At 37.6% G+C, this 22,647-nt stretch overlaps 1 pseudogene across 1 annotated transcript in view; it reads right to left on the bottom strand.

Moving 5' to 3' along the window:
- LOC309805955 overlaps positions 1-22,647 on the bottom strand; it is a 193,352-nt pseudogene that overhangs the window by 48,620 nt on the left and 122,085 nt on the right. Inside the window, exons 5-11 of the transcript in view lie at positions 22,375-22,512; positions 17,868-17,990; positions 15,840-15,941; positions 13,149-13,263; positions 8,954-9,082; positions 4,577-4,705; positions 665-799 (exon numbers count right to left, since the gene is read on the bottom strand). The product of the transcript in view is annotated as an uncharacterized misc_RNA (transcript). The remainder of the gene's footprint in view (positions 1-664; positions 800-4,576; positions 4,706-8,953; positions 9,083-13,148; positions 13,264-15,839; positions 15,942-17,867; positions 17,991-22,374; positions 22,513-22,647) is intronic.

Consider the following 22,647-nt stretch of genomic DNA (forward strand, 5'->3'; position numbering starts at 1 on the left):
TAAAATACAAGTTTTTGAGAAAATGAGAGAGCCATGTAGATGCATTGGGAGAAGCATTCCATGAGTCCATGAACCAAAGACAGCCATTACTAACATCTTGGAATACTTTTTTCCAAAGTTTATATGCACCTACACACACATATATATCTATACATGCTACTTATCATTGGAATTATGCTGCACATAAACCTTTATAGATTTATAAAGAAATTGTTTAGAAATTTGAGGAAGGACCAAACTGATAGCCATATTTAAATTTTCCAAAAATTTTCTATGGTTTCTCTTGTATTTATTTGAATAGTCTATCTTTAGATATAAAGAAAATGATTCTTTAACTCTGGAAGCTAGCAGCCCTTACTTGATTAGCTAAGCTCAAAGAATGATTGGCCAGCTCTCATCTCCTTAGGATAAGATTCTCTGCAATGTGATCTTTCTTCCCTTGCTCAAGTCAGCAAGGGGACAGCTAACATCAGAGGCTAAGAAAACAAGGTTAAATGACTTTATTGCCCCATGTCTCAGTTTCCTCACCTTCAAATAGGGGATTAATAAAGTTTACTGCTCTCCTGAGGACTCTGGTGGATTAACTAGTCAATGATCGTATGGTGCTAAACAAAAGCTGAGCATTGTTATTAGAGAAGAAAGAAAATTTATAGTCAGATAATACCTTTCTGTCATCTGTTGCCTTGGTAACCAGATTTGCAGGTGCAACTGCCATTTTTGGCACGGCATTCCAGGGTGTTCTCCTCCACACACTGACATTCTGAAGAGCAGCCAGCTCCATAAGCTCCCTTGGGACAGTCTGCAAGCAGATTGAGGCAACCCGGTCACCTGAAAACCATGCTTTGTTTCTTTCACATTGTTAGTGCACAGGCATGTAGTTCTGTGAGGCCTGATTATGGGTAAAACAAGGGGATCATCCTGACTTCCAAAAAATTAGGGAAACAAATGTCTTTCAAATCAGGCAATTTATTTGCTTTTTGGCAACTGGATGGAAACAGTGAAGCCTGAACTACTTAAAAGGCTTTAGGGCTTCCGGGAGAGAAATTGCTTCTCAATGCGCTCCACTGATGCCTGTATTTAATATTCTCCAAGGACTGCTAAGGCCTGCCAGGCCCCGTATTCATCCTGCCGCAGCGTGGCGATGATGGACAAGCATTGATGGGAAAGCTTGCCATTGTTTTCATTCCCTTTCATTATACGGTAATCCAAAATAATTTTACATCGTGTAGATGACACAAAACTTTCATCCTGACAGCATTTTCTTGGCCACATCTTTGGCAAATGGTGCTCGCTTTTCCTTCACTATTTTCCCCATGACTTTGAGTTTTAGGGATGCTAATCAGCACAGGAATTCTAATTTGAGGAAGTCCCACCTTTGCATTCAGGAAAACATACCGTATCTTAGTTCTCTCTTAGAGTAGTTATAGTAATTCAATTCCCTTTCCAAAATATAACTCTTGACAATTTTTTCTCCCCCGTTACAAGTGTCTACAGGACTCAAATAAAAGATCCTTCAAGTGCCCTCTAGGATCAAAATAATTATATTATATACCTATATAGGCTTTGCTGTGAACAGCTGCTTGGAGAGAACAAAAATAAACCACTTGACTCTCTGATGGATGGAAATTATTAGCATCTGCTAATATTTGCTATTATTAGCAGAGCTAATTTGAAGTGGTGGTTACAATGCCACCATGGAGGGTGGTCTTTGTCTCAGTTGCCAGGGACAGAGTTACCCCTTAAAGCAGAACAGAATTATTAACAGGGCTCCTTTTCACTGTTAATAGTATTCTATTTGGATGATAAATTATAAGATACCTCTGTCATCCTTCCTGCATCTTCTTAGTGTTGAGTCCTTTCCCAGACCCACCAAGCCCCCAGGTTCTCTCAGAGCTATTGTCTTCCTTGATGTGGACCTCGTGCTCATTCTAGAGCGCTCACCTCCTTAGATTGGCTTCCATGCCCTACTTACTCTTTCTGGTTCAGCTTGTAGAACAGTGGTTCAGGGGACAACTCAGACACCATGGAATACTTAAATGTGACAGTTGGGTACATTAAGAACATAGAACTGGAGAAATATACTTACAAAAAAAGAAAAAGTGGAAGAAGTAACTTTTTTTAGCAATCTAGTGTCTTCTCAGGATTTGCTATGCATTGAAATGTATCCTCCAAAATGCGTATGTTGAAGTACTTACCTCCAGTACCTAAGAATGTGACCTCATTTGGAAATCGTGTCTTTGCTGATGTAACTATTTAAGATGTGGTCATACTGAAGTGGGATGGGCTTATAATCCAATATGACTGGTATCCTTATCAATAGGAGCAATTCGGACACAGAGGCACTCACACAGGGAGAATGCCATGAGAATGTTGGAGTTCTGCTGTCACAAGCCAAAGAACTATAGGAAGCTAGGGAAGAGACTGGAACAGATCCTTCCCTAGTACCTGCAGAGGGAGCATGATCTGCCAACACCTTGATCCCAGACTACCAGCCACCAGAACTGTGAGGCAATGCATTTCTGTTGTTTAAGGCACTCAATTTGTGGTACTTTATTGCGACAGCTCTAGAAAACTAACATAGGGTTGCAAATTCAAGCTTCTTAGGGCCAGACAAGTGACATTAATAAATGAAGCCTCAAGTCTGAGCAATAAGAGTCCTGAAGAACTGGAGTATGTATGATTTTCTAAAGAGGGTCACATTCCAAATGCTAACCACCATTGCCACCACCACCATCTGCTTTTTAAATTTTTGAGTAGATAAATTATGACTTAAATGTTTTTGCCAAAACGTCTGGCATTAGCTTATAAAATATTCAAAAATTATTACTAAAAAATGGGGAGTGTCTTGTTACCCTAGAGGAACAATAACAGAAGTCATGCTATCTTTGTTTCTAGGTGAGTTTTCTTCCCTTGGCATGTTCCAGGAAGTATCTGATGCTCTGGAACTACCATTGGCATCTCCATTTTCTCATTTACCCATGTCTTCTCCCCTTCTCTTCCGTTTGCTTGTCTAAGCCTTTCCTCATGACTCAGGCTCAGTTTTCTGCGATGCCTTCACTGGCTCTGTTATTGGGGAATTCACAATTTACTCTCTGTTTTTAAGGAGCATGCCTTTTCTTAAGTAGATAAGGTCCATGGACATTCAACTAAAAATACAATATAAGACTCTAGAAGGTCTCTGTTATTAAAAAAGGGTCATGGTATTACTGAGGTTCACTCAGGAAGGATTTTCAGAGGCAGGCATATGGAATAGGTGGGGGAGCGAGGTACAGACTGTTTCAGGCTCACAGGTACTTGCACACAGCTTCAAGATGGGATGGTCGGTAGGTGTTCAGAGCTGTCCCACTGGGGGACAGCTTAAAAGTTACCAATGAGCTGAATCATTTATTGGTGATTGTGTTTTCTCACATCTTTTGCAGAATGTGATTGTTGGCTAAAATGCAAAATGAATAAGACATTTTAGGGAATGATATTGTTTTGCACTAGAACCCAGAAATAAAAGATACTTGTACTGGGCCTTCGATATTCAACTTTCACAAAGTGTGGAACGTCCAATATTAACAACACTTTCTCAATAATCAAGGTAAACCTAACTAGGACAAAAATGGAAAGACTCCAGAAATATTTTTCTTTCATTCATCAAAATATAGATTCTATAATGTAAGGAGGCTAAATAAAGATTAGAGCATAAATCATCATATATATATATATATATATATATATATATATATATATATATATATATATACAATATGACCATAAAAATATGTTATACTTTTTACTCTCTTCTTTTGTCTAATATGAGCAAAGAAGAACAGAGATGTGCTGCTTACCACCCAGTTCTACAAGGGTTAAGTCCTAACCCACTGCACGAATAGTGTACCCTGAGGGGAATCCAGGATGAAAAACAGGATGAGGCACTCTGTGCTTTGGATAAACAGGCTCTTAGATGGCTAGGTGCATATCTCAGGAAAAATTTCAATGAATCCAGATTCTTTTACCAACATGTATGTGTGTGTGTGTGTGTGTATATATATATATATATATATATATATATATATATATATATATATATATAGTTTTAGTAGAAAGAGTGTTTTATTTTAGTAGAAAGAGTGTTTTTTTTTAATTACCTTAAAATGTCATTTACAGAGATGCAGATTTACATCACTTGGCAATAACATTTTTAAAATGTATGGGCTATTTCATATTACTGCACTTCCTCTTTAATAATATATAAGGCATTTTATTTTATGTAAGTAAAGGATAATGTATAATATCATGCAGCAGGTGTGGTGCCAGTTAAGTCAACTTTAAAATTAAATGAGATGTGTATGGGAGGATAAAAATATATATAAATAAACTGGCTTCTCCCCTACCTCTTTGGAGCAGTTTCCTCAAAGCAAACTGAGGCGCTGTCTCCTAGGCTCTAGTCTTCAGCAAGAACCTGAATAAAACTTAAGCTCACAGCTCTTATGTTGGGTGTCTTCCTTTCAGTTGACACTAAAGTATTTTCAGTATTTTTCTAAGCTTCTTTGTTTACACACAGAGAGAAAATTTCGTGCCTGTGACTTACTCAGATGACAAAACCTCCCATAGCGCCCTGGCTCACACATACAGGCACCATACACCCTGTGGCAATGGCCATTGTTGGCACAGTTACATTTCCTTTTGCAACTCTTCCCAAAGAATCCTTTTGGGCATCCTAAAGGGTAGAAAGACAAAGGAACTGAATATTAACCCACATGCAAACCTCACTAGAGCGGTTGTTACATAAGATAAGGAGATTGCAAAAGGTAAGACATTTCCAATCTGATTGGACCAAGGCTAGAGAGCTCTTTAAAAAACCAACCCTGTGATTTTATATTATCTGCCAAAAATTCTGCAATGACTTGCTATTGCTGTCGGGTTAAAAACTCCAAACGTAACAAGACTGATGAGCCCCTGCACTGGCTGACCTCATGTTGCACTAATACTTCACTGACTTTTGCTCCACCAGCTGATCTTCCTTAGGTGCCTCTAATGTACCTCACTCTTTCCCACTTCAGAGCTGGGCAACATGTGACTCACTCCCTCTTCCCCTGTCTCATGTCTCCTCCTTTTGCAGGCTTCTGCTTAAGGGTCACTTCTCTAGAAGTTGTTCCCTGGCTCACACAGTCTGTATGGTTCTCATGGTCTGACCTCCAAGCACACATTAATATTTAATTTGAAATACCTACCAACATTTGTAACCGATGTCTGCTTTGAACAAGACTGTAAGTTCCATGAAGAAGGACCAGGAGCTTTTTGATTTTTGTTTTGTTACCATATCATAAAACCTGGCACAGTGCCTTGCAAGCACTTAATATATATTTTTTGAATAAATGAATGAATATCGTTTGGGGGATAAACAACTAGAGGTGCCTTCCTGCACCTCTCTGATAGTACACTAAACTTGGTTTCCATCTCCCCAGTTTCACGACCTGTGAGAACCTAATAAACTCCCCATGATTTCTGGCAATCCCTGAAGACTTATATCTTCATTGACTCTCTGCCTTCAACTCCTGGGACTGTACAAGCAGTTTCTTTTTTGTGTTTTATCAACCCATGTAGAAAATGTGGTCTCTTGACTGGTTTCCATGAAACATCCACACGCAGCACTCATTGGATTGGTATTTTGTGAGTTTTTCAACAATCATTTCTCCTCTCTTTTCCTCTTTCTCTCCTCTCCTTTTCATCTCTGATTTTTATCTCACTTCCTCCCTGGTTTGTCCAAAGAGCTTCATTTTCTTCATTCTTTTATTATGCAGAGCAAATCAGTTCACTCAGGCCCTATGTGTAAACCTCTGCACACAAACTCAACATTTTGCTCAGCAAATGAGAAAGGCTTTCTCTGTATCTGGATTCATCCTGCTTAGATCACAGTTGGTGATTTAAGTATCAGTTATTTTTTTCTGTTCCACATTCATCAGTCAAAGCAATTGTGCTCTTGTATATATAGACACAGCCCTTTACTTATTTAGAAAAACCACCTTGAAGAAGAACTACAATCCTGCAGCCTGTGGAACAAAAACTACATTCACAGAAAGACAGACAAGATGAAAAGACAGAGGGCTATGTACCAGATGAAGGAACAAGATAAAACCCCAGAAAAACAACTAAATGAAATGGAGATAGGCAACCTTCTAGAAAAGGAATTCAGAATAATGATAGTGAAGATGATCCAGGACCTTGGAAAAAGAATGGAGGCAAAGATCGAGAAAATGCAAGAAATGTTTAACAAAGACCTAGAAGAATTAAAGAACAAACACCTAGATGAATTAAAGAACAAACAGAGATGAACAATACAATAACTGAAATGAAAAATACACTAGAAGGAATCAATAGCAGAATAACTGAGGCAGAAGAATGGATAAGTGACCTGGAAGACAGAATGGTGGAATTCACAGCTGTGGAACAGAATAAAGAGAAGAGAATGAAAAGAAATGAAGACAGCCTATGAGACCTTTGGGACAACATTAAACACAAAAACATTCACATTATAGGGGTTCCAAAAGGAGAAGAGAGAGAGAAAGTACCCAAGAAAATATTTGAAGAACTTATAGTCAAAAACTTCCCTAACATGGGAAAGGAAATAGCCTCTCAAGGCTAGGAAGTGCAGAGAGTCTCATACAGGATAAACCCAAGGAGAAACACGCTGAGACACATAGTAATCAAACTGGCAAAAATTAAAGACAAAGAAAAATCATTGAAAGCAGCAAGGGAAAAATGACAAATAACATTCAAGGGAATTCCCATAAGGTTAACAGCTGATTTCTCAGCAGAAATGCTACAGGCCAGAAGGGAGTGGCATGATATGCTTAAGGTGATGAAAGGGAAGAACCTACAATCAAGATTACTCTATCCAGCAAGGACCTCATTCAGAGTCAATGGAGAAATCAAAAGATTTACAGACAAGCAAAAGCTAAGAGAATTCAGCACCACCAAACCAGCTCCACAACAAATGCTAAAGGAACTTCTCTAAGTGGGAAACACAACAGAAGAAAAGGACCTACAAAAACAAACCCCTGAAAATTAAGAAAATGGTCAAAGGAACATATATATCGATAATTACCTTAAATGTGAATGGATTAAATGCTCCAACCAAAAGACACAGGCTTGCTGAATGGATACAAAAACAAGACCCATATACATGCTGTCTACAGGAGACCCACTTCAGACCTAGGGACACATACAGACTGAAAGTGAGGGGATGGAAAAAGATATTCCATGCAAATGGAAATCAATAGAAAGCTGGAGTAGCAATACTCATATCAGATAAAATAGACTTTAAAATAAAGAATGTTACAAGAGACAAGGAAGGACACTACATAATGACCAGGGGATCATTCCAAGAAGATATAACAATTATAAATATATATGCACCCAACATAGGAGCACCTCAATATATACGGCAACTGCTAACAGCTATAAAAGAGTAAATCAACAGTAACACAATAATAGTGGGGGACTTTAAAACCTCACTTACACCAATGGACAGATCATCCAAACAGAAAATTAATAAGGAAACACAGGCTTTAAATGACAAAATAGACCAGGTAGATTTAATTGGTATTTATAGGACATTCCATCCAAAAACAGCAGATTACACTTTCTTCTCAAGCACACACAGAACATTCTCCAGGATAGATCACATCTTGGGTCACAAATCAAGCCTCAGTAAATTTAAGAAAATTGAAATCGTATCAAGTATCTTTTCTGACCACAACACTATGAAATTAAAAATCAATTACAGGGAAAAAAACATAAAAAACACAAACACATGGAGGCTAAACAATACGTTACTAAATAACCAACAGATCACTGAAGAAATCAAAGAGGAAATCAAAAAATACCTAGAAACAAATGACAATGAAAACACAATGACCAAAAACCTATAGGATGCAGCAAAAGCAGTTCTAAGAGGGAAGTTTATAGCAATACAAGCCTACCTCAATAAACAAGAAAAATCTCAAACAAACAATCTAAACTTACACCTAAAGGAACTATAGAAAGAAGAACAAACAAAACCCAAAACTAGCAGAAGGAAAGTAATCATAAAGATCAGAGCAGAAATAAATGAAATAGAAACAAAGAAAACAATAGCAAAGACCAATAAAACTAAAAGCTGGTTCTTTGAGAAGATAAACAAAATTGATAATCCATTAGCCAGACTTATCAAGAAAAAGAGGGAGAGGACTCAAATCAATAAAATTAGAGATGAAAAAGGAGAAGTGACAACAGACACTGCAGAAATACAAAGCATCCTAAGAGACTACTACAAACAACTCTATGACAATAAAATGGACAACCTGGAAGAAATGGACAAATTTTTAGAAAGGTATAACCTTCCAAGACTGAACCAGAAAGAAATAGAAAATATGAACAGACCAGTCACAAGTAATGAAATTGAAGCTGTGATTAAAAATCTCTCAACAAACAAAAGATCAGGACCAGATGGCTTTACAGCTGAATTCTATTAAACATTTAGAGAAGAGCTAACACGCATCCTTCTCAAGCTCTTCCAAAAAATTGCAGAGGAAGGAACACTCCCAAACTAATTCTATGAGGCCACCATCACCCTGATACCAAAACCAGACAAAGATACTACAAAAAAAGAAAATTATAAACCAATATCACTGATGAATATAGATGCAAAAATCCTCAACAAAATATTAGCAGACTGAATCCAACAACACATTAAAAGGATCATACACCATGATCAAGTGGGTTTTATCCCAGGGATGCAAGGATTCTTCAATATATGCAAATCAATCAATGTGATACACCATATTAACAAATTGAAGAATAAAAACCATACAAAAAAAAAGAAAAGACCACCTTGAAAAGTAGAGATGCAGCTTTCATTTTGTTTATTTCCTATTAGAAACATCAAGAACTTAAACAACTGTCTCATATGACTAGCCATTCCTACTGTCTTCACAGGTGTTCCCATGAACCCCTGAGGGGCACTCCCACTGCCAGCTCAGAGGATCAGAGGTGCCTCCATTCTGACAATCACAGATGCTCTCATACTCTTTCCCACTGGTCTCTGGGGAATGAGCTATGAAGAAAATGGAGAAGGTGGATACACAGTGTAATATACTCATTGTGATACACATGGTTAGAGAATAAAAGCTTGTCTTTCTATTAGAATGTATTCTCAGTAATTAAAATCTCTGTAACTTGCAGACTCAGGAAGAGTCTCTGGCCTGTTCCTCGTTTGAATGGTGTCATCATTGTTGGGGGAATTACTGATACAGCTAGTTAAAATGATGCTGATTGAAGAACTGCTAACAAGTTTTACATGCAAAATTTACCTTGTTCCTTAAACTCTAACCTTCACATTTCTTCACACTTCACACTTCACAGAACTACTTAAACATTTTTGCTCTATATATGTTACTAACCTTAGTGAGAAACAAACTGCATCTTCTATTTTGAAAAATGGGAAGAAAATGTAGAAAAAAAAGCCATGGATTTTTAACCGAAAATGAAGGCGACTAAGACTATCTTGAGGGTTCCAAGGTTTTCTGCACAAAGACTGACAAAATCAAGCAAAGAACTGTTTTCTTTGGTTTGTTGTTTTGGGGGGAAGTGCTTAGTATTCCATTAAAATAAATAAAGTGGGGGAAATGTCTATGACTTTAAGCTTAACTTGAGTAAATAGAGCTGTTGAGATAAGTTCAGTAACCATTTAAATTGACATTTTATCATAATTGGCTAAATATTGTAAAACTACATTTATATCACCTCCTCCATCTACCCACCCACACCTTTCCAGATGCTGCTAATATGGAAACTTGCCTTCTTATTCGCTTTTTTCTTTGCTTTCAAGCTCGAGGTTACCATAAAAAGGAAAGGGGAAAACAAAAGGAGTAAGAGAGAAAGAAACCGGTAACAAATACTGGTTGAGACCTGCATTGTTAATTTACATGTAGTAAATCTTTGAATTTTTACAGCAACTATACATGGCACATTTTAAAATATATATATACCTAGAAAATGAAGCTAGGCAAGTTTAAATAGCTTGCACAGTATCTGGGTTATAGCAAGGCATCCATATTGGCATACCGACACTATCATCTGGTAGTCCCCCACTAAAAGAATATGATATCACGGCGCACAGGGATTTTCTAAATACTTCATTAACATCAAACAGAGCAATTATCCTGGAAAAGAAAATTTTAAAACAAACATGTGCTAAACCATAGCTGGATAATTTGGAAGAAGTCATGAATCTTCCCTTCCATATAATATATATAGTCCATTCATTTGTCATATGAAAATACTCCTATCTTCTCTTTCTACTGGATAGTCTCACAATAACAAATGAGACAGTCAATATGAAATCTCTTCAAAAGAAATGGAGTTCTAAAATGTGCTGTTAAAATATGTGGTAATTTTTAAATTGTTTCATTGTAACTACTTGGAGAAATTCCTAAAACATCCAAGTAGATGTTTTCATTATAGACCAATAAGGATATTGGGCTAGAAGATCTACTCCATGGGAAAACCAACTTTCCAGATCCCTGAAGAATTATTTTTTTTAAATGTCTCTTGATGCATTTGAAGAGCTGGTACTCTTAGAAATACTAGTGATGAATGATTGATCACTTCCATTTATTACAGTTTATAGGGATTCTTTTTAATAAAATTATTTACTTATTTATTTTTGGCTGCTTTGGGTCTTTGTTGCTGTGAGCAGGCTTTCTCTAGTTGCGGCCAGTTGGGGCTATTGTTTGTTGCAGTGCGCGGGCTTGTCATTGCAGTGGCTTCTCTTGTTGCGGAGCACGGGCTCTAGGTGCACGGGCTTCAGTAGTTGTGGTGCCAGGCCTGAGTAGTTGTGGCGCACGGGCTTTGTTGCTCTGTGGCATGTGGGATCTTCACGGACCAGGGCTTGAACCTATGTGCCCTGCATTGGCAGTCAGATTCTTAACCACTGTGACACCAGGGAAGTCCCTATAGGGATTTTTAAGAAAGTGTTCTTGCTCTCCCTTTTTGTTAAAGAATTACTGAGCACTTTTTTTTTTCCAATTTGGATTGTTCTGTTTTAATTTTTGTAGAAGAAAAATGAAAGAAAGACAGGAAATGCAAAGAAGACATAAGTTTCTGTTTTCAGAGACAGACTGCCCTTTTCTGTACCATGTGAACATGTAGAGAATCTCAAGGTTTTCCAAAGCCAAGGAAGGAGTCATGTTATCTTCATTTTATCAGGAAGTTCATTTTCAACATTTCTATATTAATTTTGTGTCAGACGTTTTATTCTAATGCATTTGCAATAGATTTTTAGTTTCCTCTCTCATGCTGACATGTTAGGGATCAAGGGTTTGGAAGATGCATATTTACCAAAAATATTTACAATATAGGGAAAATATTTACTTCCTAATAGTCATGCAATAAGATTTATTTGATCCCGGTTTTATACAGTTGACTATGTCAAGCAGCAGGTCCATATAGCTGGAAGTCTCAATACAAAGTTTTATCCATTCATGCACAGGTGCCTCCAATTTGGAGAAATGTGAATAGGACCTGGCCAATAAGCTTCCAGAGTAGTAAGGAAATGGAACAGGAGCATAGCTAACTCTAATTCAATGGAGAGAGGGAGAGAGAGAGAGAGAGAGAGAGAGAGAGAGAGAGAGAGAAAGACAGAGAGAGAGAGAGAGAGAGAGAGAGAGAGAGAGAGAGAGAGAGAGAAGTAGAGAGAGAGGCTTTAAATCCACAGAAAATATAAATAGCTGTGATTAGACTGGGGCCATCAAATAAAGCTTTAGGCAATAAATGGCAATAGACAAAGATGGCAGTTTAGTAAAAGGCACAAAGCTGAAAAGTGCAAAGCATTAAGTAGTGAGTGGTTTAGCTTGCTGGAAATGATAAGCTGGTCAAAGAGTTGTGGATAAAAAGAGAAAAGGATTTATGAGGGCCTGATATTAGATGGTTGCCAGTAACTAGATTAGAAGAATAAAGCTTTATGTATCAGGAAATGGGACACTCCTGAAGCTTTCTGAGCAGCAGGGAGACATGATCAGAGTGATGCTTCAGGAAGAGCCTCCACACGCTAACTAGTAATTCTGGGGGAACCACTTCACTATGTTATAATTCAAGTTTTGCATCCATCTCATAATAGAAACAATATTTGTGCTCTTTCTTCCCACACGCAGGGGCTTCAGAAGAAAATCTGCTCATATCATCTTCCAAGCCATTCACAAAGACCAAGAAAACTCTTTTATTAAAAAATTTAGGGCTTCCCTGGTGGCGCAGTGGTTGAGAGTCCGCCTGCCGATGCAGGGGATGGGGGTTGGTGCCCTGGTCCGGGAAGATCCCACATGCCGCGGAGCGGCTGGGCCCGTGAGCCATGGCCGCTGAGCCTGCGCTTCCAGAGCCTGTGCTCCGCAACGGGAGAGGCCACAACAGTGAGAGGCCCACTTACTGCAAAAAAAAAAAAAAAAAAGAAAAAGATTTATAAGGGAAATTTAAAAAGAGAAAAAGGAAATAAAAATAGTCAATATATTCTGTTTTTATTACTTGGCAGTTTTAGTATCTGCAAATATACCTCCATTTAACATATAAAGGAAAAACTTTATTAGAGGTATTACTTTTCAAATCATTGACATTTTCTCATGAGAGACATATAAGAAACTTACAAGTGTCATTGGCTGTACTTACATATTGTTTAAAAGAAAAAGAAGACACAAACAAAAAAAAGGCAGCAAACAGTCAAGCAGTTCCATTAACTGCACTTCGTAATGCAAATCCTTTCATTTTTATTTTCTTCATTGGGAGTAGCTTGCCAGGGCCTAATGATTTATTTAAATGGAGGGATTTTTATAGGTCTAGAATATTAGGATCCTTTATAAACTTTTACATTCCATGGATAAACAAGAGACAGCACATCATTTTCCCCAGGGAACACAAAATCTCCCATTTTAATCACATGTTCAGTTTGAAACCTTAGTGCTTCACAGACATTCTTTGTGCACAACAAATAAATTGGTTTCTCATCCATATCAATTGTTAACCTTGTTAAAACATTTTGGGGAGAACATGTGTAAAGAGCTCATGACCAACAGTTTACCAGCAGTGAAGGAAAATTCATCACTCTCTTACCAATGCTCCAAGGAATCACTTACATTCATTACAAAGAATGTCTCCCCAGCCAGCTGGGAAGGAGCACCCACTCTTTCCTTCCTGGCACCAGCCTCCATTCATCACAGCTCAACGTGCAATCATGTCCGAAGGTATGACCTAAACAGACCGGAATGCAATACCATCTCAGTGGACCCATACTGTCTACATCACTGAAAATAAAGATGAAACCCTTCATGTACCCAAAAACAAATAAACATGATCCTTGAGCTCATTTCCTAAAGAGTCCCAGTAAAAGACAATAGCAAAGAGATACCTTTTAAAATAGAGCTTGGAAGTAGACCCTAAAGAATATTTAGGATATTTAAGAAAGTAAAAAATGAAAAGAAATTACCATTAATTTCTGAACACAAAAATAATCAATGGTCCTGGCACTTCAGTGTTTTTCCTTCCAGGCTGTTTTATGCAAAGTTTTTTTTTTTTTTTTTTTTTCCCCAAGTAAGCCTTTTTACTGAGACTTAATATACATGCAGAGAAGTGCACAGAACTCAAGTGTACACTTCATACTTTTTTCTCCCACAGTGTAAACAACACCATGTAAAAGCCTCCCAGATGAAGATATAGATTATTACCAACACCTCAAAAACTGAAAGGTGACTTGATGATTCTTAATCATTAGCCTTACAAATTAAGCTCTATTCTGATTCATATCACCATGGATTATTTTCCCTTATTTTTGAACTTTATATAAATGGAATTGTAAAGTGTGTACTCTTTGGTATCAAGCTTCTTTCATTCTATATAATGTTTATGAGACTCACCCATATTGTGTGTTCACTAGTTTATTTTTTATGGCTATATAGTATTCTATTGTATAAATGTACCATAATGTGTTTATCTGTTCTATTCTTGAGGGAAATTACCTTAATCTGAATAAGGATGGATAGACTTTATCTCAGTTGTTTTTTTAAGGCTCATTCCATTTTAAGATTTGCCCCCATTTCTAGATGGGGTCTTTCAGATGTCCCAGTTGAAAGCCTGTCATGTTTAGCACGGCTTCTCCACCTTGGCAGATTCTCAACTCCAACTTCTACCTCTCTAGCACCATGCGTGATACTGCTGATAACTGTGCTTAGCTCCTTACTCTCTTTGCAGCTGTCGGTAGACTTCCTGGCTTCTCTGTCTCTATAGCCCATACATTAGCAAATGGCTCAAGGAGAAAAGAAGCACAGATTGTCCATCTCACTTGTCTGAGCTTCTCTTCTCTCTAGATCTTGGCCACTCAAGTTCTGACTGTCTTGGTAGTCCTTATCTATTTCTATTCTGACTTTGAGTAGCCAAAGTATCAGGAGTCTAATTCAGTAACATTAAAACATTTCTATCATTATGCAGATGCATTTATTGATATTATTATCATTGACCATAGCGTATAAACAAATCTGCTATTTTACTGAATGTCTTCTAAAGAAATCATTAAGCTTTGATGCTCTTAAAATACAAGGAATAGAGGGCTCTGAAAAGAGCAGCTCTGTCTTACAAAGAAAAGAAAAAGAAGCAGCAGACTGGCTGAAAACTGTTACTTTTGAAAGAGGTTATGCTAATTTATTCTGATCAGAAGTGATTTGATGCTTGAGTTCCATTGCATGGATATATAAGAAAAACTGCTCACATTTATAAAGATATTTTTTCTTGGTCCACTTGAGCATATTGAACCATTGGTTCTCTGCATTTTAAAATTTAGAAAGGGTTTAGATTTTAAGGCTATTTAAGGTAAATTTTAACTATACCAAAATGACTTCTAGTAGAGTTTAAACTGTTAGAACTAAAAGGTCCCAATCCTTCTCTCCATTACGCTAATTCAAAGCTATTTTTCAGCTCCATTTCACTGTATCACATTTTCAATAGCGCCCACCCCCCTGCACCCCCTCGTCCACACATACCTACATAGCAACCTTTTTTTGTGCTAAAGGGAAGAAAGACAAAAGATGATGAATTTCATAGGGAGCTTTGAAGAAGTAATTTTGGTCCCATTTTTCTTGCTAATATCATGTTAAAACACTTGACGGCATTAAACATTGATAATGAAATTGTCTATGAAAGATTTATGTGAACTATCTAAAAATAGAGAAAAGAGATGACTTTAATGAGATACATGTTTTTATGCACCAACTCTGTGCAAAGCAGTCAGTTCTCCTCGAATATCTTTCCCCTCTTCCTCCTCATCTTCTTCACTTTCGTGGGTGAGAGGCAGCCACATAATGAAGCAGTTGAGGTGGGCTCTTGAATAGAAGACGTGGAAACTTCACAATGTCTAATTCCTCTTCTTCTTCCTTTAGCTCAGCATCATCTAAAGCTCAGACCGCACAGGGAAAGACCTGGATTCCACATGCTGGTTAAAAGAAGGAAAAACTGAGCAAGGGTTGATGGGAAAAATGAGAGAGTCTGAACTAGACAGTCAAGGCAGGGGGCAGCTGAAAGGTAAAACTCTGAGAGAAAGCCATTTCAAACCGCCTATTGTAAATGAAGGTGAGAAGCAGAAAGCACAGAGTTGAAACTGCTGCAGAGAGAACAAAAGGAAAAGAAAGATCTCAGTCTGTGAAGAGAGAAAGGGGAGGACAGGTTGAGTTAAAGAATATATGGTCTCCATGCTCCCAAAGAACAAGACAAGGGTTGAAGTCAGAAGAGATTTGATAATACTCTCCACAGCAACTTAGAGATGCAAGTTTTTCCATCACTTCCAATTCTGCAGCCTTCCTCACAAGTATACTCATAGGTTCCCACAGAGTTGATATATGGTTGGTCACAGACGATACTGACATCCAGACATTCATCCACATCTGGGAAAATTTAAACAGTGTCTGCTCTTAGGCGTTGAGAGATAAAATAGACGTTATGAACTCATGGGCATATCTGTCACCTTTATTAACCAATAACAATGTATTGCTATATAGAAAGCATAGCTCCAATTCTCCCTCAAATATATCCTGCCAATTACCTTTCTTTCACTCATTTCCAAGTTTACCATAGTTTACCTACATAGACAAGGTCTTTCTGAGAGCTTGTTCATGAGATTTGAGGAAGAATTTAAAACTTACAGGGTCTTAAGCTGTGTACCATTTTGCAGAATGTTCATTCACTCTTGAATTATTCAATATCTAGGGTGAAGCCTTTATTCCATGCATAATTCTGTGCACAGTTTGTGGAGAATTTTAGAGATGGATGAATCCTAGGCCTTAATCTCATATGACTTACTGGTGTTATGTCCATGTCTGAGTCCAGACTTTTTTTTTTTTGGTACGCGGACCTCTCACTGTTGTGGCCTCTCCCGTTGTGGAGCACAGGCTCCAGACGTGCAGGCCCAGCGGCCACGGCTCACGGGACCAGCCGCTCCGCAGCATGTGGGATCTTCCCGGACTGGGGCACGAACCCGCGTCCCCTGCATCGGCAGGTGGGCTCTCAACCACTTCGCCACCAGGGAAGCCCTGAGCCCAGATTTTGATCAATGTGTGCAGTATACTAAAAGTTCATTTATGAAGCTGAGTTTGCAGGCGTGGCCTCAGATTGTGAATACCTTTTCCATTTGGATGTGTGTACCCAAGTATGTATATTCACAGTCATCTCTTGGCTCACTCTGCTTAAGAACAGATGGTACATGAAATTCAGTTTTTTTTGGCCCTGTTAATTGGATGGGAGGTGTAAGTGGTGATATGCTTTACTGTGTTTAGTATATATAGATATCATAGTTGTATGTTCTTTGCTGTTATCTATATTGCAAGGCTGGGGAGCTTGGCATCTATATGAAGAAACACAACTATCATCCTCAACAGAATACAAGAATTTATTTCTTTAATTCAAGAATCACTATTTTCTCTGAGGCCTTAAAGTCTTCTTATATAATTTGACTATTATGGAAATAGATAACAATCTTTGAATCTTTGATTTCAAGAAAAGTAAGGTTCAAAATAATGGTAATAATATTCACAAACGAAAATTTAAAGGTTATATATTTAAGGTAAACTTGTTAAAGTAATTTACAGCAATGACTTACATGAGCCCTTCTTAATGGTATAAAAAAGTGAATTTACTCACTGAATTCAAACTCTCCTATCATATAAAAATATACCTATCAGCTAGAAGTCATCTAAAAAGTAAGTGAATCAATTTCAACAAATAAGTTAGAATATTATAAAATGACTCACCTTAAAACTTGCATTATCTAGATTAACATCAGATATATAAAGGATTCTGATACAGATTTGGACTGTGGCTCATGAACCAGCAATCCTTTTGCTATTGCCCTTAAAGTAGAAGGACACTCAGTAATCACCTCTGATTCCAGTCAAGCTTGCCATGAGCAATTCCTGTGGCAGTGTGCTATGGCTTGCTGGAATCTCTCACTTGCCTTATATTAAATTAGGTAAAAGGGATTATGGGGCAATGACTATTATTATAATAATAATAGCTACTTTTAGTTGAGTGATTTCTCAATGTCAATCACAGTAGCAGGTACTTTACATTTATTACTTTTCTTAATTTCCCCAGTAATCCCATTATTGTCTTCACTTTACTGATGAGGATTTGAGGCTCAGAGCACTGAGTGTCACCCAAGTTCATATCATAGAACATGGATGAGCCACAGAGAGATCCAAGTCTCTCTAGTGTCAAAGCCTTCCCTTCCCACCCTAACCCTCTGCCTCAGATATTCCCCCTCCATTGTTTGCTCCATCACATCAGGGATTTCATGTTAGAGCTCAGCAATTCACCATCACATCCACAAGCAACAGAACTGATCTGAAAGCCTTCCTGACAACTGCATTCATAGCCTCCTAAATAGTTGATGCAGAGTTGGGCCCAGCAGGCTTCTCCACTCTCACATTCATCAAGGTCTAAAGGGGGAAAGGACATTTCTGTTACTTAAGGGCAGGAATTTAACTGACCTATGAAGGTGCTGATAAGCCTCACTTCGAAATTAAAACTGATTTACTAATCATTTTCTATTTCTTAGGTTACTGAGTACAGACATTGAAGAGACTATAACACAAAACAAATGAGGCCGCATTTGGATTTATGTTTCTGACATGCCTCTATGCCTGGTATTTATTTGAAAAGGATGTAAGTAATCTCCAAATGCATTTATAAGCACAGGGTAAGAGATCTCTGCTATTTTTCCAGTTTAAACAGCAATCTAACTGAACAGAGAACTTGAAGAATGACAACAAAAAAAAAACAGCTTGAGAAGACGAGCCCAAAAATTCCATTTAGTGGACATTTAATAGCTGCAAAGAGGAGGCAGTCTTAGGCCCCCATGTGTTTGTTCTTCTGGAACTTCAGATGAAAGAACGTTCCCAAGCAAAAAGAAGTCACGTGACTGGGAAGAGAAGTGGATAAAGGCAATTTAGAGAGAAGGCAGATGATCATTTTAAATATTATGTGTTAAATTACAGAATATTTCAGGGCATTTGCTTGAACTTTTCAATGATGCTTTGACTGGGATGAGTTTTTATTTAATTGGTGACACTATTACCCTGGAATGTCCTATCAGATAAACATCTTTTTAATGATGATCTTTAAGTCTCCTTCAGAACTGTTATTCTAGAATTCTACAATCTGGCATGTGTCTTCCTTTATTTGCCCCACAGAAAGTGAAAATGCACCAGAAGATGTCAAATTGAAACCTTTCAGCCAAAGGCTAATCGATTTATCCTGAGTTTTGAGGGGATCATTTATAATATAATTGGCTAAAGGGTAGCAACAGACTCTTTACCCACTGCTTTCACCAGGCTAGACACCTGGGAATTGTGTGGTCAGGGTTTTTGACTATAGGTCCTTAGTTCAATTCTTCTAAGTTGGGTGGCCTGTCAGTGCTGAGTTTACAAAATCCCACTGTTCCATAACTACATGAGCGGCCCCAGATATAAAAGGTCAGTGTCTCAATTAACCTTGGAAAGGGTACCAATGTAAGAAAATACAGACAAGAGAAAGGAAGGAAAGAAAATGCAATCAATCAGCTAAGGTTAGGGGTCACCATAAAATATCCAAATGAAGGTCATTTGGACACAAAACATTCTTTCTCCTGCAAAATGTCACAAGCAGTGCTATTCACAAAACTCTAGATGATATCTTTTTCCTTTCTTATATTAAAACTTCATTTATCCTTTGTATTACGTAGCATGAATATAGAGGACAAAAGAAAACTTTAAAAACTTCAGTTTCATTTTATCTAAAACATTATCTTTTATGTTTTTTGGATTTTCTTATTTCAAGATTTTTTAAAAAGTCTTCTCAGATATCACCAGAGCCTCTAAACATATACGTCTCATGATTCCCTGTTCTCAACCAGTAAAGAGCACAATTGCATCACATAACTGGAAAAATGAATTCCTCGATCTATCATTTTATGACCCATTTTGGATTCTTCTTCTATTATCATTCCTCTGGGGTTATTTCCTGTCTCATGTACAGAACTCATCTGAAACCCCATTCTTCCTTTCTTAAAATGCCCTGTCCCTTCAACCCTTATATCACCTGTTTTCCTAAATTTCTTGATTCCTTTCCAGATCTTATTTGGTAAGATCTTTGCTTCCTTATTTTTTTTTTATTTTTTTATTTTTGAGGTACGCGGGCCTCTCACTGTTGTGGCCTTTCCCGTTGCAGAGCACAGGCTCCGGACGTGCAGGCTCGGCGGCCATGGCTCACGGTCCCAGCCGCTCCGCAGCATGTGGGATCTTCCCGGACCGGGGCATGAACCTGTGTCCCCTGCATCGGCAGGCGGACTCTCAACCACTGTGCCACCAGGGAAACCCACTTGCTTATTTTTTATTTTTAATTTTTCTTCCTCTCTGATGATCATATTTTTCCTATTTACGTTGGCCAATACACCAAATATTGCAGCATCACAGAGAAATTCACCTGTACTTAAAAATTTAGCCCTAATCAAAACTACAGCATTAATTGTAGTCAGGTGAAACAATTAAACATTTCAACTATGACTTCAGAAAAGCATCAAATGTAAACCTTGAAAAAACTTGACCTTCTGTATCTCTCCCACACACAGAGTCACTGAATAAAGCTCCAAAGATTAGAATAAATTTTTTTTTCTGATAACTACCAATTGTTAAATTTAGTGAACTTACTCCTGGTCAGACATTTGTATTTTGTATAGTTGTTTTTCAAATTGTGTTAACACATCTCTAGGTTTTAGCCCTAATAAATTTTTGCATTTGGGCAAGACTGACCATTCGCAGACTAGAACACATTTATTGTAAAAGGAAAGTTGTGTAAAAGGAAAGTTATGTAAAGGAAGGTTGATCCTAAAATACACTAAAAAGAAAATTGTTTAACTTCCCTCATGCATGAATGTTTTACAAAGTATCCATGGCCTTAATCTGTTCTCAGGCAAATAAGCCGAGTATGTATATGCACACTCCAAACAAATCATTACCTTTACTCTAGTGAATATTTGGTCTTTAGGAATGAGTGTTATTTATTGTTGGAAAATGAAATAAACTTGAGCCGTAAACAAAACAATGTTGTCATGTTGACTGTTGAAATGTCATAAATATGCAATTTTCTACATTTTGTCCCTGGCAGATGCTATTTTTTCTGGCTGTAAATAAGAACTTTACTGAATTGTACTTTTCAAAGAATAAGGAAAGATACCAAATTATAAGTTGCAAACAAAAGGTTTAGCAAAATTTCAGTTTCCCTTACCCAACAGTCAAAAAAAGAAGGTAGGAAGGAAAGAAGGAAGGGAGGGAGGGAGCGAGGGAGCAAAGAAGAAAGGAAGCCCTTTGTTTTTTCCAGAGATACAAATGTTAGCAAGGTAGAAAATTATAAGCATAATTTTCATTACAAAAAAGAAGCAAGGCAATCAACTGGTTTCATTAAGTTAATCACCATAGACACTGAGAAAAATGCAGAAGGTGATGTTCGATCAAGAAATAACAAGTAATGACATTGTTTTGGTTAAATAATTTATGAAACCAGAATACTTCAAAATCCCTTGAAGTTCACTCTGTCACATTAGTGCCAAACTAAAAAATCCCAATGACTTAGGCTTTTGAAATTCACCTCTTCTCTTTTGGTACTTCAGTTTGCCTCAAATCATACTGTAGCATGAAATGGTTAAAGATTTTTTTTTAGTACTCACATCATAATTTTTAAGAAAGGTGATATAAAGTATCACAAAAGAAAACAAGCAAATATGGTGTCATAATTCTCGAATGATGGCAAATTGTTTTAGGGGCTTGTAGGTGCTCTCAGACCCAGAGCACAGAGTAATTTAGTTTGATGCTCACTCTCCCTATTTTTAGTAGATATTCCTTTTTCTCAGAAGTTCTAAATTAAACATTTCATAATGAAGCAAGGCTGGGGTGGAATTTATTCTTCTCATTGTCTCAAATGATATAAGTTCTGATAATATGTTGAAAAAGTTATCCATTAAAAATAGTTTTGGGGACTTCCCTGGTGGCACAGTTGTTGGGAGTCAGCCTGCCAATGCAGGGGACACAGGTTCGTGCCATGGTCCAGGAAGATCCCACATGCTGCAGAGCAGCTAAGCCCCTGAGCCACAACTACTGAGCCTGTGCTCTGGAGCACGTGAGCCACAACTACTGAGCCTGCACCTAGAGCCCGTGCTCCACAAGAGAAGCCACCGCAATGAGAAGCCCGAGCACTGCAATGAAGAGTAGCCCCCGCTTGCTGCAACCAGAGAAAGCCCGCGCACAGCAACAAAGACTCAACGCAGCCAAAAATAAATAAATTAAATAATAAATTTAAAAAAAAATAGTTTTGAGCTTGGATTTCCAAAGAATAACATCTTTTAAAGTTTTCTTTTGGAACGTAGCTACCTGCCATGTCAAAGGTGAACATGCATCCAAATTATCACCAAGTTGAAAACCAATGAACATGATTGCTTCTGCTTGTGGTGGAGAGAATTAGCATGCATGGTGGCATTTTTGTATGAATTACAAATTACATTAAATGGTTAGATAGGCCTTAGAATATTTCCCAGAAGTAAAACTGTTAAGTCCATATATTTTGCTAATAAGTTTTAAATCTCCTTTAACTTCAAAGTAAATACCTAAACACAATGATGTCTTCTGTCAATTAGTATTTCTTTTACATTTATCCAGTAGCCAAAGACACTGTTCATTTTACTTCTTGCAGTTTGAGAGATGTGGCTACATTAGAGCACTAAGTATTAGAGAAGAAAGGGCTAAATGAATCCAGGGCAAGCTCTGAAGGAAGATGGCATTTACCATACATTACCTATGCATGTTTTCTCATCTGAATCAAGCCGGTGTCCATGGTTACAGGAGCAACAGGGCCCACCAACTGCATGTTCACAGTGACAGGAACAACCACCATTATCCTTTTCACAGCTATCGACAATTTCCAATTCAATCCCTTTCCAAAACAAGCAAAAGAGAATAATTAGCATAATAACAGAGAAATCTGAATATATGGCAACAATGGGTACACTCTCTCTGTTGGGAGATGACTAACTTTATTGGAAATCTGTCAACACTCTAAGCATATAAA

This window comes from Mesoplodon mirus, assembly GCF_964341445.2.
Source record: "Mesoplodon mirus genome assembly, chromosome: 6".
NCBI lineage: Eukaryota > Metazoa > Chordata > Mammalia > Artiodactyla > Ziphiidae > Mesoplodon > Mesoplodon mirus.